Raw genomic sequence first — 16,515 nt, forward strand, 5'->3', positions numbered from 1 at the left:
GGAACAATGTCCAGATGATAGAAATACTACTGCAATATATACCTAATTGCCCCAGTCTTTAAGTAATATCTAACTTTAAGAGTCTGTGTTAGTATTAGCATAATTTCTCTGGAAAGTTCAGTTATTGTCTACCACAATGGAAACAATCCTTAGTATCAGCTACATCTTTGCTCAGCTTTGAGCCAAGAAATCACTTTGGTGAATCCTCTCTTAAGTCCCTAGGTCCCAGATCTGTTGAGATATTGAAAGTAGACCTAAATTGCAAACACTATCACTTCCCACTTCAGATTGCAGGCGCCAGCCCAGAGGCTGAGTCTAGAAAAAATCCTGGTCTGTACCCTGGGAGCTCTGAGGGAACATCACCTACTCCTCACATCCCACTATTGTTTTCAACTTAAAGCCATCAGGGAGTTGTTTTTCCTCTGAGCCAACACCTGAGGTGTGCTGGGGTGTCAGGGCAGAGCCCAACTCCCGCTTTTGTTCTTTCACCTGGGTTTGGCTGCTGATGCTGCTGCAAACTCTTTGGTCAGAAAGCTGGGGCAAGGCTGCATCTGAAGAAATGACTTGGCCTTTCACCTTCCAGTCATTGCTGGGATCACTGCCCAAGACCTTGCAACCTCCAGATTAGAGGTGGGACTTGCTGGTGGGGAGATCTCCATAGCAGGACAGCAGCATAATGCAGCTCCCTGCCACCCTCCGTCATGCAATCTCCAGACATTACTGTGCCATTCATGTTTTTGGTTTTTGTTGTTGTGTTTTTGTTTTTTTTTACAGCAGAGGAGGGAATAGAACTATCCTCATTTACTCAAGGCAAAAAGAAGCTAAAAACTTGGCCCAGGACCAACAGGTGGCCAGTAGCAGAGTAGGAATAGGAATATAGCTCTCCTGAGACTGATGTCCTGATCTCTCAGAGGATGCTCTGCACTCTCAGATGAAGCATGGCCTGATAACATTATGTATGACCATTTCCCTGCTTATACTGGGGCCTTTCATCTCTGAGACTTCACAGCTCTCACTGTCCTGTGTTTAACCTTGAGCTAAGCAGATAATTTATGGCCATACCAATTCCAAAAAAGAAAAGAAAAAGCTGCAGTGCTATATTTGAAGTGAAGTCTGGCAAGACGTCCTGCTCTCTCTCCACAAGAACTTTATGGCAAAGCCTGAAACGGTTTCCCGGGATGTTGTATATCTGGCATGAATCCCTGCCAGGCAAAAATCTTGTCTTGTTTAATTAGCTCTCACAAATTTTCACCATCCAGCTTTCTCACTGAGGTCTGAACCACAGCTCCTGCTGTCCAGGGACCATGGGGAGCGAGACACCACGTCCAAGGCCACTGCTGGTGGCCCGGCTGTGAAAACGCCTGATGGAAACTCATCTCATTAAACTTTCGAAAGATGGATGCTCTGGCATTGGACCAGCTCCGAGCACTCAGCTGGAGTTTCTGCTGGCCTCCAACTCTCTCTTTGTAATATTTTAGCGTTTGCCTGCTGGAAAATGACTTGTAAGAATGCTCTCTAGTGCCAGTGTTTGGAACCAGAGCTGCTTCCAGCATTCCCAAATTCTGGGATGCTCAGAGCTTATGTGCTGACTCAGATCACTTGAGACAAGCAAGTTAGTGAAAAGTTCAATCCAGTGGTAATGAGATCTGGTGGAATTAGACATCTGTATGATTTATCCCGTGTTTTGTAATCAGTGTAGAGTGTTAATGTCATCCATTTGCTCCCAAACCCCGGCCTATAAAAGAGCAAGGCTAGTCAAAGCAAATGGCTCCAAACCTCCTAATGTCAGCCTCTTTTCTTTGAGAAATGAGTGATTCCAGATCTCTCCAGAGTTGCCTGGCAATTTAATCCTATCCTTTCAATAAGTATTCCTTATTCATATTGATTATTAATTGGTTCAGCCACATGGTGTTTCCCAGCTCCCTGCTAGAGAGACTAATGTTTTTTATCGAGCATATCAGTCAAACTTAACCCAACAGGTGTTGAGATGAAAGCTGTTATCAGGAAATACAGACATTTTGTGAAAAATTCACTATGTTCAAAGGGTTTTGGAGATTCACTGACAGTAAATGATGGGATTTGGTGAATCCAAAAATCATCAGGGTTTTCCAGGGCCCCCGCCTTCTCAGTTGCCTTCTGCACAGCACAGAATCTTTACCAATAATTCCTGGAAAACACATTCTTGTTTCCTGAGCTCTGTGGTCTCCATTACATAGCTTTTTGAAGACCCAATCTGTCATATAACATAATCTGTTTATAACCTAGAGAGAATATGTGATGGAGCAAGAAAGCTTATGGCTCTGGTAATCTGGAAAGCCCTCTGGCACACAGCAAAACACCAAGGGAGTAACACAACACCAGGGCTTGCCACTAGCGTACAAGGAGCTGGATGTTTCTGTGCACCACGGAGTGAAGACTTTGTTTTGTTTCCTGCAACTCAATTGGAACAAGAGGTCTTCAAAGCACATCTTCTTTCTCTTCAGTTTTCATTGCAAGACAAAGTTAACACTGAATGACTCCAATTACTCAACAGGCTTGTCTTGTCCATCAAGGCAAACAAAGAGTTGGTGCTTTTGAGGTGATTTATCTTATTTCTTTAACTGAATCCTACATGTCATGCCCCAGTTTTTGATACAAATACTTTTATTTTTCCCCAGTACTCCAATACTGCTTGTGATCAAATGGGAATCTTTCCTTATTCCTGCCTGTACTGTCGGATATTTCCCTTGGATTTTTTTTAAAACTGTGTCCAGCACTTTCATAGGAAAAGAACGACTGCTAAAAAATCCATTACCATGGTTTGGCCAGAGTCCAAAATTTCAGCTACTAAGAATGTTAAATCCTCCATCTGTTTGCTAGTTAGATAATGTTACCTTTGAGCTTTCCTTTGGCTGCTAAAGACACTTTATCTGCCTTAAATGTTGCAGAAAATTACACTTCAGGTCAAAGACTGTGTGCCATTAAATAACTTGGGGGAGGGAAACGTTCTTGCTATAAATTTCCACCTTTAGTTCCTCCTAGCTCTTGGTACGTTCAAACACAGAAAGTCCCGAGCTGAGCGTAATCATACTAGTGACCTGGGTAATTGATGGTGAATGATGGATATGTTGAGCTAGACTCTAATCCACTCTTAAATATTTGCTTGACTTTTTAAAAATCAAGGGAATACCCCAAAGGGAAGGAAGTTCTTTTGCACAGGAGAAGCTAAGCAGCCACGGTGTGCTCAAGCGAACATTTGGCTAAGACATTACTTTGTGCCTCAGCTGGGGATGCAGCCTGGGCAGCGAGGCCCAGCTCGCTCCTCAGTGCCAAGTCCTGGCTGCAACATCCATCAGACACCTCCAGGGAGAGGTGACTCAACTGCTTTCACTGACGTGATCCCACTGAGGGCAGGCCAGGAGGTGAGCTCGCACAACCCCTGCCTCCACCATTTATCTCCTCACTTCTCATTACAGCTGATGGGACACACAGCCAGACACCTTCTCCCTGAGGAGTGTGCTGGATGTGGAACTCGCACGATTGACATGCACAAGAGTTTTCCTTATGGCTTCAACCACAACCCCTTTCCACCCACTATTTCACCAGAGAACAGGGGTTGCTCCCAAATCACATCATAACTTTCCATCTGTCCATGACCTGGCACGTCAGGTGCCTTCCAGATGAGAGCTGGAGATCATCCAAGCTGCCTCCTGAGCTCCCCAAGGAGGCAGCAGCCCCTGCTGAGAAAAGCTAACAAGGAACCACTAAGCACAACTGCATGGGACATCAACAGCTATATGACCCCAAACCCACAGAAATTCAGGCACCTCCTGTTGCAGATCCAGCATATATCTGCCTTTGGTTAGGTCTCCACACTCTCCAGGGCTGGGTGGCTGGACAGGACTGGTCAAAACCAGGAATAAATGGTTGACCAGAACATAAAAACCTGAGGTGCAATTGGTCAAGACCAGAGACAACTGTTTTAGGTCAGCACGAGGATCCTTGCATCCCACACTTGGGAGGACAGCAATGTGAGGCTGCCCCTGCCAGTCACTGACTCCTCCTGGGTAGCAAGAGGAGCAGGGATGGGACTCCATGCCTGAAATGGGAGGTACAGACCAGCCTGCTCCCTCTCTGCAGCTGGGAGAAAGGTTTCCATCCAGCCCTGACAGGAGTTTCCCACCATCCAGCCAAGTTTCCTTTGCAGCAGCTGTGGGACTTAACTTTTAGGGCAAGAAAGAGATTTCTAGGCACAGAGCCCCATCTGCAGCAAAGTCAAAGTGACCCTGACAGCCACTGTGGGAGGTCAAGAGAAAAATGCCTGGAATACACGGAGTTGTCACTCCATCTTCCCCATCAAAGAATGAGCTGGCAGGCAAGAAGACTGGCCTGGCTGAACTGAGAGCTCTGGCTGGAATTCAGGAAAAAAAGAAGAGTTTTTATGACCTTTGGAAGAAGGGACAGGCAACTCAGGAAAGCTACAAGAATATTGTGAGGCTATGCAGAGAGAAAATTAGAAGTGCCAAAGCCTAACTAGAAATTAATCTGGCTACTGCAATAAAAGACAATTAAAAAAGCTTTCTATAAATACATCTGCAGCAACAGGAGGGCTAAGGAGAACCTCTAGCCTTTATTGGACATGAGGGGAAATGTAGTGACTAAGGAAAAAGCTGATGTACTCAACGCCTTCTTTGCCTCAGTCTTTAATGGCAAGATCAATTGCTCTGTAGGTACTCAGACCCCTGAGCTGGAAGACAGGGATGTGGAGCAGAATGAAGCCTCCTCAATGCAAAGGGAATGGTCAGTGACCTGCAACAGCACTTCAACACACACAAGGGCTAAAATGACCTTACCACTCTCAACAGCTCCCTGGAAGAAGGTTGAAGTCTGGTGGAGATCAAGCCCTTCTCCCAGGTAGCAAGGGATAGAACAAGAACAAATGGCCTCAAATTGTGCCAGGGGAGGTTTAGATTGAATAATGGAAAAAATTTCTTCACCAAAAGAATTATAAAGCCCTGGCACAGGCTGCCCAGGGTAGTGATGGATTTACCATCCTGAAGGTATTTAAAAGACGTGTGGATGTGGCCCTTGGGGACATGACACTGACATGGATTAACAGGTATACTGGTTGATCTCAAAGGTCTTTTCTAACCAAAGAAATTAGATTCATTAAGAACTAAAGAAAGTACCAATATAAGCACAAAAGGCATAGAAGTGGGAGAACTGGAAAGATGCTAAAAAGGTCATCCTGAAGCTCAAAGTCACAATTCCAAATCAGGCCTTATACAGAGCAACCACAATTCATCAGCCATTGCTATAGTTGTGAGCGCCTTGGGGAAAAGTCCCTGAACAACTGGTAATGGAGAAACATCTGCAGAACAGTTGTGCAAGAAAGGCAGCTCCCCAGTCTGCATGATTCCCAGGTATACACAGAGTCTCAGGGGTGACCAGTCCTCCTGAGCATATCAAATGCATGGAAAGGGGAGCAAAGATAACATGTGCCTGGACTGTGCAAATCCTTTCTTCAGTAATACACCAGCATTGTGTAAATGACCACAACCAGTCCTGCTCCTTGCATGGAGAAACCAAGCCTGGTTGCTACCACTGACCTAGGAAGTGTGAATGAACCGTTTGTTTGGAGAGAGATGAAAGGAAGCGTGCAAATGAAGCTTGTCTCCAACACCACGACAGATTTACTTCTTCAAGTGGCCTCAAGTAGCCTTGGAAAGGAAATCTGGAATGTTGTAACATTCATAAATATTTGACTGCTCTGTCTTACCTTGAAAACAGGCAGAAACTCTATCCTAAAGAAAGCACTCCCAGATTGAACAGTCATTTTGTTAAGCAGGCCATGACCTGGGGAACTAGGTATTGGTGACATTTAATCTGTATCTATATCTATGCACATGTACAAACACACACAATAAAATGCAGTGGTTGTCCCAAGGAAAGCCTGGCAAGCATTTAAAAACAGAGCTTAATCTAAGCTTGGCTACTTAGACTTACAAATGAAGTCTTGTAAGTTTTAGAAACAAATCAGAAATATTTTAAACACGTTAGAGGCAATAAATCATTATTTCTCCTTTATTTTAGTTACCCCCAGAAATCTAAAATATTTTATTATTTTCACTAGAGCACAATATCCAGTATTTTAGGTGTCTCCTATCTGATCTAACACCAATCATTTATGGCAAACTCCCACCTTTCATTCAGACTTCCCACCTCGTCACCACAGTTGAATTTGAGAAGAAACAAACAAAAAGTGCTTGTGGAGAGAATAGTGAATGGGTATTTTAAGATGCACCATGTAATGTGATCTACAATTTAAAAATTTCCACCACCGAGCAGATCCAACACAAACCCCTTCTGCTCCTGTTGAGATGGAGTAATTCAGTACCTGTGGTGCTGCTGGCAGCTACAGAAAAGGAGGAAAAATAAATAAACTCAAGGAGTTTCCTTCTTGAGATACTAAAAAATCTGAGCACCCTCACCCAACATAAACCCCCTGACTTTCAATGGGTATGAACTGCATTTAAAACAGTTTGGTTGCTCAGCCAAAGAAAGATGCTGATTCTTTAACTGAAAAAGATGTAATTTGGATCCACAGGAGATTTCCTGCACCAGCTGGTTTTGAATGCTGTGGTACTCTCTCCTCTGGGTATAATTAGATTGCTGTAACCTAAACAGCCCTTCCACTCCCATCACTTTAATGTCCCCCAAGATGATAAACAGCATTAAGGCCTCATTTCTGCAGCCTCTAGATCAAGAAATATGTATGATTATATGTATATCTTAAATGCTTTTCCTTGTGACCACAAAATGAGTAACAATTATTTCACTGAAATGAATTGCAAAATCTGACACACTCTGCTTTAAGTCTTTCAAAACCATATTAACACAGGAGCCACATCTTATTCAACATAGTGTGATACCAAGCTCAGTGGAGCCAGGAACCAGTCTAGCCTTCATGTCAATCAATAAGAATAATAAAGAGGAATGCCAAAAAGTAAAAGCATTTGCTGTATCTCAATTGCTTCTTTTATGAGAAAATATACTGTGCTTGAGTACCATGATAGATGTGCACAGATACTGAGCCTGCTTTTTCCAGTTCACAAACATTTCAGTAAATCAATTTAAAAAACCCAAACAAGCAAACAATCAAAAAAAGGAAATAAAACAAACAAAACTGGTTTTGTTTGTCCAGGACAGATGTTTTGACATGTATTTGCAAAACTATTTTTCATCACTTAAATCATAGATTAAATATTTTGTTCTTTGGTTTCTATATTCTTCTGTAATATACTAAGAAATTTTCTTTTGTAAAATAATAAAAATCAAAGTCCCTCACTTTCAATACATCATAAGGCATATTTGAATTTTCTGGAGAAGGAAGATACTTCCATGATTTTTTTACCAAACTCAACCCAAATTACTATGGCATTGAAAAACAACATTTTTAGGCAAGAGAACTATTTCTACTTTTAGCATAATTATGTTGATTTGAGTAGCACTGCAATTGAATCTGGTTGCTTTCAGGAACTCTCTCTGGAACAAAGTGAAAAAATAAGTTACCTAAAATACTGAAATTGTGTATCAAGAATAAAACATAATGAGCACCTTAAATCTGTAACTAATCATTTAAATTGATCATTTAAAGACACTATGGAACAAAATCCCCAACATATTAAAAACTGAACAAGCACACTAAGGAACATCAACAGGGTTCCCTGAAAATTTTAGGAGTATTTTTTACTGTTCTGTAGAAAAGCTTTGCTATTGCTTTCTGTTTAAAAGACAGGCAGCAAACTCTTCAGATGCTTTTAAAAAGGAGCAAAATAGCAAAGAGCAGGAAATAAGAACTTGTTCTTTTGGACATTTTTAGGGAGGGGTGAGATAATTGACAAAGCTGAAATATACAAATGTGAGAAGATGTATATTCTACAACTGGTTTTGCATGGACATCTATTCTACACAAACTATTTATATGTGGGTATAGACACATATATTTTATACAAATGTATGTGCACACCCACAGTTTATGCAAAGGGTGTCTCTGAATTTTAACAGCTATTTTTTCAGTTATTTTCCTTTGCTATCATTTCACTAATGAAAGAGAAAACAAGACTGAAAAAGAGGTAGAAAAACTTCAGAGAAAATACCCTATGATTCTTCCATCTGAGCAGGAAAACTATTAAAAAATGGGCTTCATTTCAAGAGGAAGAAGCCTTTCAGATTAGTAAATCTATTTTTTTCCCACCAAAGAATTGCTTTAGTGGTCTTTTAGGTCTTCAAAGTGCTATCCATCAGAACATGCTCTTGGATTGAGTACTTGAACTCTTCACAAACACTGGACATGCAGCACAGGCTACACTGCAGGGCTGCAGAGATGAAGTGCAAGTTCTCCACCAAGCTGCAAAGATTATTCTGACAAAGAGCAAAGACAGATAAAGATGGAAATTTCCTCCAGCCAGAGCTCCAGCCCATCACAGAGAGGTTGTTTCTTATTAACTAGAAGGGAACATAAGAGTCATGAACAATGCTATTATTGGGACATACAGTAAATTTCACATGAGATTAAAGAAAGTTGATTCATTAACTAGGTCTAGGTAGAGGGAGAACCAAAATGATTAAGCAGTGGAAGACAAAGAGGAAATCACATTTCCTGAAGTAAGCTCACTTAAGTAATTTTGCTAAACACTCAAAAAATTTAGTTGAACGAGTGAGAGATTCTGCAATAAATTAGGCATGGAATCAGAAAAGATGATTAAATCTGGACCTGAGAAAAGGAAATGCATTTAAGTTTCAGTTTCCTTCTGCTGTTAAAGTACTTGGCATTTCAAACAGTCTTTTTTTTTTCCACTACCATCTATGGTATTACAGAGTGCTCAGGATTCAGGGGAAACATAGCAAAATCACAAGTTTAAGTCAGTTCTTTTATCAGGTTAGGTGACTTTGGTTGAAAGAGCTAGTTTGGAATAGATCCTCGAAGAATAACAGGATATGCCATAGAATACTCACTGAATAGAGAAGATCCTTAGGAAAGGAGTTTGTTTTCTTTCTGACATTATTCAGCATTAGTTGGTAAAATGGGTATTTACAGTAGTAAGCCAAGGGAGATTAAGTTCCTGCTTATAGAACCAGAAATACGTAATATTAGTAGAAAACACCTCAAACAGTTTGAAAATTGACTATACTGAAAGATGTTCAAAAGTAGCTGTAAAAACGGAGAACCATCTGTGGTGGGAGCTTTTTCTAGCAAAAAAAAATATAGGGATTGGTAACGAGCCCAACTCTAGTCAACATTTTCATCCATGATTTGGAAGTTCTTGAAATGCTGCCAATAAAATCCACATGCACGAGACAGACTGTCAGCATGATGAATTCTGAAGACATGGAGCCATCTGAACAGATTTGCCTCTTGAAAAGAAGCAGGCAGGAGCACACCAACACCCAGAGAGACTTCTGCAGATGGGGAGACCAGGTAGAGCTCCTGGAAGTGAACCTTGATGCTCATTGCTGACCACTGACCCCGCTCTCGTTGCGCTGCTCTCCTGGGCTGGATGAACAGGTACCTGGCTCAGTATCAGAGCATGGTGAGACTGAGCTGAGGCCATCATGCACAGCTCCAGGGATGTGTCTTCAAAAAAAGCATCTTCAGGAGCAATGTGACTCAAGAAAACTTGTGGCAGGTTGCTCCAGTGTGGATTTTTTGATGTCTAAAAGCAACTGAGCACACACACTCCTGCTTTTCCTTCATTAGGGCACTACTAAGATTTCCCTCCTCTTCCTGGCTGTGGGTGTTCAGGTAAAGTGCAGCTGAAAGATCTTTAAGACTCTTCCTGCCTTTATGAAATTAATGGAGAGGGAGAGAAGGGGGCCCAGGCAGACACAAATGCACTTTCAGTACATAAGCCTTGTTTTCTTAAGAAACCAGAAATAGAAAGAAGATCATCAGCGTAACTCAAGAATCAGGAAACAAGCCTTGCAGTAGGAGATTTAAGTAGGTTGGTCAATGTAGTGTGAGATGGAGATGGACTGAGTGCAGTTATGCACATCTTTGCTAGGAAAACTTGTGGAAATGGACAGATTCCTAAGCTTAGCAGAGAAAGGCACAGCTCAGTCAGAAGTGAAACACATGCCAAACAGACAGAAGGTACTTCATCTATTTATTTATTTAGTCAGTTGCAAGTAAAAACTACTGGAAGAGCTCACAAAAGGGAGGTGGAGAGAGATCCCTCCATGTCCTTAAGAATGGCTCTAGATGCCATGAAGATAGATTTTAATGGACCCCACACCACTGGTTATCTGCAGGGCAGGAGCAGAGGACACTGTCCCACCTGGTTCTGGTATTTTTTGTGGCATCTGTTCACCTTAGGGCCACACTGACTCACACAGGATGCAACTCCACAGGGGCTCCCATTGACAGTCTCCCTGTTGTGGACTGGGACAGGGGGGTGAAGACAGTGGGACCAACCTCTACAGTGCCTCTCTCAACACAGCAGTTCAAGGTAGTTCAACAGGAGAGCTGGACCTTCTGTGGACCTGAAGGCACCCAGCACCCTCCAACATTTGGCCTTTGACACCTTCCTAAGTCTTTCTATCCTTCCTCCTTCATCCTCAAGACAACCTGACTAGTGAAGCATCAGCCTGGGGATGGAGGGCAGCTGAGAAACATCCCCACTCCCATATACAAAGCCCTGCTAATACTCAGTGCTGCTTCTGTCAATACCATTACCTCCTTTCTGATGTTTCAGAGGGAGGAAGATCAAGTTTTTCCCAGAGTAACACTGCAGAAACAGCACTCTGCTAAAGAATGGCTCTGATTTGTCGCAGAAAAGGCCTCACAAACTGACAGTTTTTGTCTGATTTTCTCTGGGCAGTGGGGGAAGGAACATATTTTCTCCTCCAAAAGCATTCAGCAAATTTGTACTGCGGTCAGCTAATTTTATTACTTCTCATAAATGTCTGTTCCTGTAATGCTCTCAAGGTATTTTCATAATTCTACCCTGGGAATTACAAATCAGCTTTCTCTTTGATAAAGTAACCTGCAGTATTTTATTTTATTTTTTATGTTATGAACAGCTGAAAATGTATGACATCCCATAAAATGTCTGGGTTAGGCCTTTGAATATTGCTTCTTTTAAGGAGTCTTTTAGCATTGAAGCAGAGAAATACAGTCCTAGGATTGGAGTCTATTAAGCAAAAAGAGGAAAGGAAATCCTTAAAGCCCATGTCTAGAGTGTCTTTAAAGTTGCTTTTCTGTATTCCAAAGGGATCTAACTTCCATTTAATTAAATTCTTGTTTAAGAAAAAGGAACCTGGATTATTTTATTTATTTATACATTTTTGCAGAATTTTATGATGAAGTATATTAGGGAGGGGAGAGGAGAGACATGCTCCCCAAAGACAATACATATTTAAGTAATGAAGTATTTTACTAGAGAGCCTAAAAATTGGCCTCATGGCCTCAGAGGCAGAGCCACAGCGTCTCTCACATAGCAACAACTGCAAGCAGAGGAAAGAGCCCTCCCTCTACACTTAAACAAGCCAGGCTGCATTTTCATTTAATTACCTCTGAAATCACAGGCTGGGGAGCATTGCTGAGGTACTCGGCCAGTTTTCTGTCATGCAATTGTTATGAGAATTTTACAAGGCTAATTTTGACTTTTTTTGATCATTTTTATATCTAATTCTGACTTCAGGCAGTACCACATCTGTTTGTAAACAGGAGAGGCTGTATACAGAGTTAGCCAGCATTTCTTTTATTACATTTAGGGATATAAATGACACCCAAAGGATTTTATATTTTAAATTCAACAAGCAAACCATTTTCCCCAGTAGTAACTCTGGATCATGATTGACTCAGTATCTCTGCACTTGGAGAAATAATAGGAAAAAAAAAAGACATATGTCCCAGAGGAGCATTTCTCAGCATAACCTTCCACTCTCCCTGCGTCAGGGAATTGCTGAACCAGGGGTTACACTTCAATCATAACTTTAATGAGCCACTGGTGAGCTTATCTTCTGTGCATGCATCAGAACTTTCTGTGGAACCACCAGAAAGAGCTATTAACAGAAGAGGGTTCACCAGCTCCCTCCTTTCTTGACACGGCTGTCCCAAAGCAGCAATGGTCACAGACCATGTTCTCCTCTTTTGCTGAAGTTTGCATAAAGAGTGTAAGAGGTAAAACTTCTTCAAATTTCCATAAAAGATTATTCTCTTCTGTTTAAGACTCAAGATGTTCATGATATCAGATCTAGCAATAGCTCCCTCTGTCACCTATATTTAGGGGGATGGTGGTTACCTGGTTCCTCACAACACAGTCCCACAACTACAGTGAAGTCCAAGGACACATCACCACTCCTAACCCCTTGCCCAGCCCTAATGAATGTACTACAGACACAATTTTTCAAATATAATTACCTTAATCATATAATTTCTGGTGCTGGACTTACTTAAAGGTTAACAACTCCATGAGAATAATTTCCTTAAAAAATGCCATAGATCCAACCAAGCCTCCTTAGTTTGGCATCATCACCATCAGTTGTGTTGACCATATCAGAAGAGAAAAAAGATGCCCATTTGTCAAATGCTGAGAGTGGAAACACTCTGCAATCAAGCAAATCTTTGACTGAGGGATGATTGGAAAATTTCTAAAAGCCTTTGGACTAAAAGGAAAACTAAGGATACACACACACTGAGTTTTGAGAAAAGGAAGGGAACGCTTTCAACACTCCTGTTTTGAGGCTTCCTCTCTGAGGCTGCAGACACGCCTGCACATGCCAGGCAGGTTAACAGGGCAGTTAACAGGACATCAGGTACTCAGCACCACAACGTGCTCAGGGAGACCTCAGGGAGGCTGAGAAGACAACATGCTCTCCACTGTTCTCAGCCTGCTTTTTAAGAGCGATGTAGACATTTCCTATAAATCTGAGTTAACCCTATAAGCCTGGGGAGCCAGAGTCCCAGACTCGGCTCGGGACTAAGAAGGTCTTAGCAGCATTAGCTCATTCTAAACAATCAAACCTGTTTCTTGAAACATTTGTGAAAATTTATGAGGCTCTGGTGGGTGGGAACCTGAAATAGATACCGTGCTCTTCTTTTCAGTGCAAGGATGATTTATGCTGCCAGGCAGCTCCTTGGCATGAAGCCAGAACAGATCGATCAGATGTGAGTAACAAATGTTGTAAAACTGAGTAAACCAACTGCACCATGAGCACGTGGGCCCTGATGGGGAACAACAGGTGCATAACATAATTACAAGCAAGGAGGAAAACAAGAGGTATGTACACAGACAAACCTCCCAAAGATTGCACTCATTCCCATAAATCACTGTGACAACTACAATACCAACCAGGAGTAAGAAAAAAAAAAAAGGAAAGAAAAATAAACGAAAAAAAGAGGGAGATGCATGGAAAAAATGTCATAGCAGGTCGAACAACAGAACAACAGAATTGGAAGCAGCCGTGTTAATCCCTCATGGACTATCTCACCATAATGATTATTTATTCCTTACAAATGGGAATTCTAATCTGCTGATTTTGTGGTTGCATTTTTGTGGCTTAACATTCCACATGTCAGAAGAAACATCGGCCTCCCCACCCTGCCTAAATCCTCCCCTGGTTAAATTGATCACATGTGTGACACACAAACTGAATGGCCACATGCAAACATCTCATCTCTGATGGGCTGAATCCTGTTTATCCTTAAAATAAAAGGGAGTCTAATCATCCTATCCTCACTTCTGCAATGTGAATTTCTTTCTAAAATGCCACTGGAATCATTTTGCCCACCACAAAAAAATTCCATGGAAAAAAAACCCAAAGAAAACATCATAACATTATCCTGGATCCCACCAGCTATTTACTAAACATTCTTTTATCTAACCAACCAAAAAACCCCAAAAACCACTCCCTCCCTGAACATACACATGTAAAAGATTTGGATGTGATTTGAGTGGTGTTCTACTGTCCATTGGTTTGTAGCCAGGACAGTACCCTGGAGCTCAATCCTTCAATGAATCTAGAATTTGCCTGTCTACAATTAGACAACTGGCTTATTTGATTCCAAAATGATGAGAACCAGAGGATCAGCACCATTCAAAACTTTTTGTGCAACTCATGATACCAAGCCCCACCAACCTCACTGAGACCTACAACACTACAGATTATTCCATGGTAATTTCTCCTACCAGGAGTACTCAGGCTTGTCTCAGATTAGACTGGAGGACGCTCAGCGTCCTTAGAGGAACATTATAGATAAATTAACTTTCTGTGGAGCTTGTTTGGGTGGGGAAGGCTTTGATACATTTTGTTGTTGATGATGCAGAGCAAAGCTCACTTAGATATCCTGCTGCCAGAGTGTCTTGCCCTTCTGGGATGAGCAATGCAATGCCTGGCTCTGCTTTCTCACACCCTCTGAAGCACAAAATAATATCTCTATTGCTCTCAGGTTTGGCAATGTAGCATAACAAAAACCATTTTAATAGAAAGCAGCCTCCCAAGAATCACAGAAGATCCATGAACTGACTTCCCCACACATGCTGCTCACACTTCTGGTTTTTACCACACAGTCTGGTGGCTTTTCCTGAGCTTTGAGCCACATCAACTGCACAAAAGCCACAGAAAAGCTCCAGCTCTGTGCTTCACTGGTGTCATCTTGTGAACCTGCCTTCCCCAGAAGAAAAAGCTGCCAAACTGATGGAGAGGTCAGACAAAACTGACACCAGATGCCTCCTGTGCCCAGGTCAGCCAGGACAGGCTGATGGGATCGCTATCCCACGAGCTCTTACAGCTGGAGGCTCCATCAGCATGTGATATTAAAGTGCAGCTGATGGTGCAGGAGGGTGTGCCAAATAGCTGAATTGCAGCCCTCCTCTAACATACCAAATAAAAAGGCAAACTCAAACTAAATTAGAAGGCAAACGGTGGATTAAGTAATATAACAATCGTCATATGTATTAAATCTGGTATTTTACTACACCAGGATGTTAGTAATGAAAACAATCCCCTCACTGCTCAGCCTCGTAAACCCACCAAAGAAAGTGTGTTCATCAGATCCCTCTGTCCTATCATCCAGGGGATGGTTTGTAGCAGCAGGCCACATGAAAACGAGAGTAAAGATAAAGACAAGTACAAACTAGGTTAAAACACTCCCAAATTAGCTGTCTGCATCCAGTTACATCAATGAGAGCATTTCCAGCCCAGCTGGTACTCAGCTGCTGGAGGATGTGGAGAAAGATGGTGAATCAGAATAATAGCAATTTATTGATTAGAAGTTGCACTTCATTAGAACAATTTGCTATTAAATTCCACAGTGCTTTTCTCTTGCACACCTAAACAGCTATTAATTTTCACAATGCACATTGAATCTAATTAATTAATTATTAAATTGATATTTTTCTTCTGGGAAATGCTGTCACTGCTCCAAAACATTTTGCACATGATGTTGGTTTTGACAAAATTATTGAAAGGGAAAATTCTATTTCAATCAGTTGGACATCATAATGTCACTGTTAAAATTCTCATAATTTCTAATAGCAATTATTTACTTTTTGAATAGCACTCACTTTTATATGACATGTTATTTTAAGATATTAATATCAATGTTAAAATTATTCCACACTGTTGCATGATGGCCAGTGCTTGGCAGTGTTTGGTCATCCTCCAGAGGGAAACAAAGTCAGGTTTCCACTGAGGTTTATTTAGGAGCAGGCTGGAATTTCTGTTCCAAAACCTTTTAAGCTTTGCTTTTTTGATTCATCTTAGAGTACACATTTCTTTCCTGGGAAAAAGCAGGAAGATAAATCCCACTTTTCAACATCCTGTGTGTGTGGTGATGAGCTACAGGCAGTGAAGAACAAGCACACAGAAGAGTGAGGCTTTGGCTCCTGGTGAAGCAGTTTCCCTTCATGTACTACTGATAGCCACCAGATCATGAACTCTCTTTACGTTCAACGCTGAAGAAAGCACAGTGGCCATCTCAAAGCTGAGGACGAAACAGAGTAAATGAACATGGGCAGCACTTACTGTTATTTAGACAATGATGAAAACTATACAACTATCCAACCAAGACAGAGCTTAACAATTTGTTTATTTGCCCTGGCATCATCTTCTGCCATTTCATGTGGTAGAGCTGTTTCACAAATGTAAAGAAAGGGTCTGTGAGTGAATCTGAAAGCTGCTACCCCGAGTGTCAGAAGATACATAAACTCCAGAGCAGGTCCAAGAAAACCTTCTGTAATGTTGCCTTCATATTGCAAAATGCATCAGTCATAGAAATTATGCTGTGACATGTCATCAGCTTTATTCTCTTTATGGTGCTTCTCTTGTCAATAATTCATATCATTGGTGGGAAAGAAATGCCCCTGAACAACCTACGCACTACAAAAATCACGCTGCCTGACTATGCAGGAGGAAAACTCCAGTGGTGAATACAGCAAAAGTAAGGACCTATTTAAAAATGGCCCCTTTGAGAGGTAAAAAGGTGATAAAATTTCTTATCAGCCATAGCACCACAGGAAAAAACTCAGTATA

The 16,515-nt window shown here is 41.6% G+C and overlaps 1 protein-coding gene across 1 annotated transcript in view; it reads right to left on the bottom strand.

Moving 5' to 3' along the window:
* Window positions 1–16,515, bottom strand: part of TRABD2B (TraB domain containing 2B) — a 262,469-nt gene that overhangs the window by 59,323 nt on the left and 186,631 nt on the right. The window lies entirely within an intron of this gene.

The sequence above is a fragment of the Molothrus ater genome, chromosome 9 (genome assembly GCF_012460135.2).
Source record: "Molothrus ater isolate BHLD 08-10-18 breed brown headed cowbird chromosome 9, BPBGC_Mater_1.1, whole genome shotgun sequence".
Lineage (NCBI taxonomy): Eukaryota > Metazoa > Chordata > Aves > Passeriformes > Icteridae > Molothrus > Molothrus ater.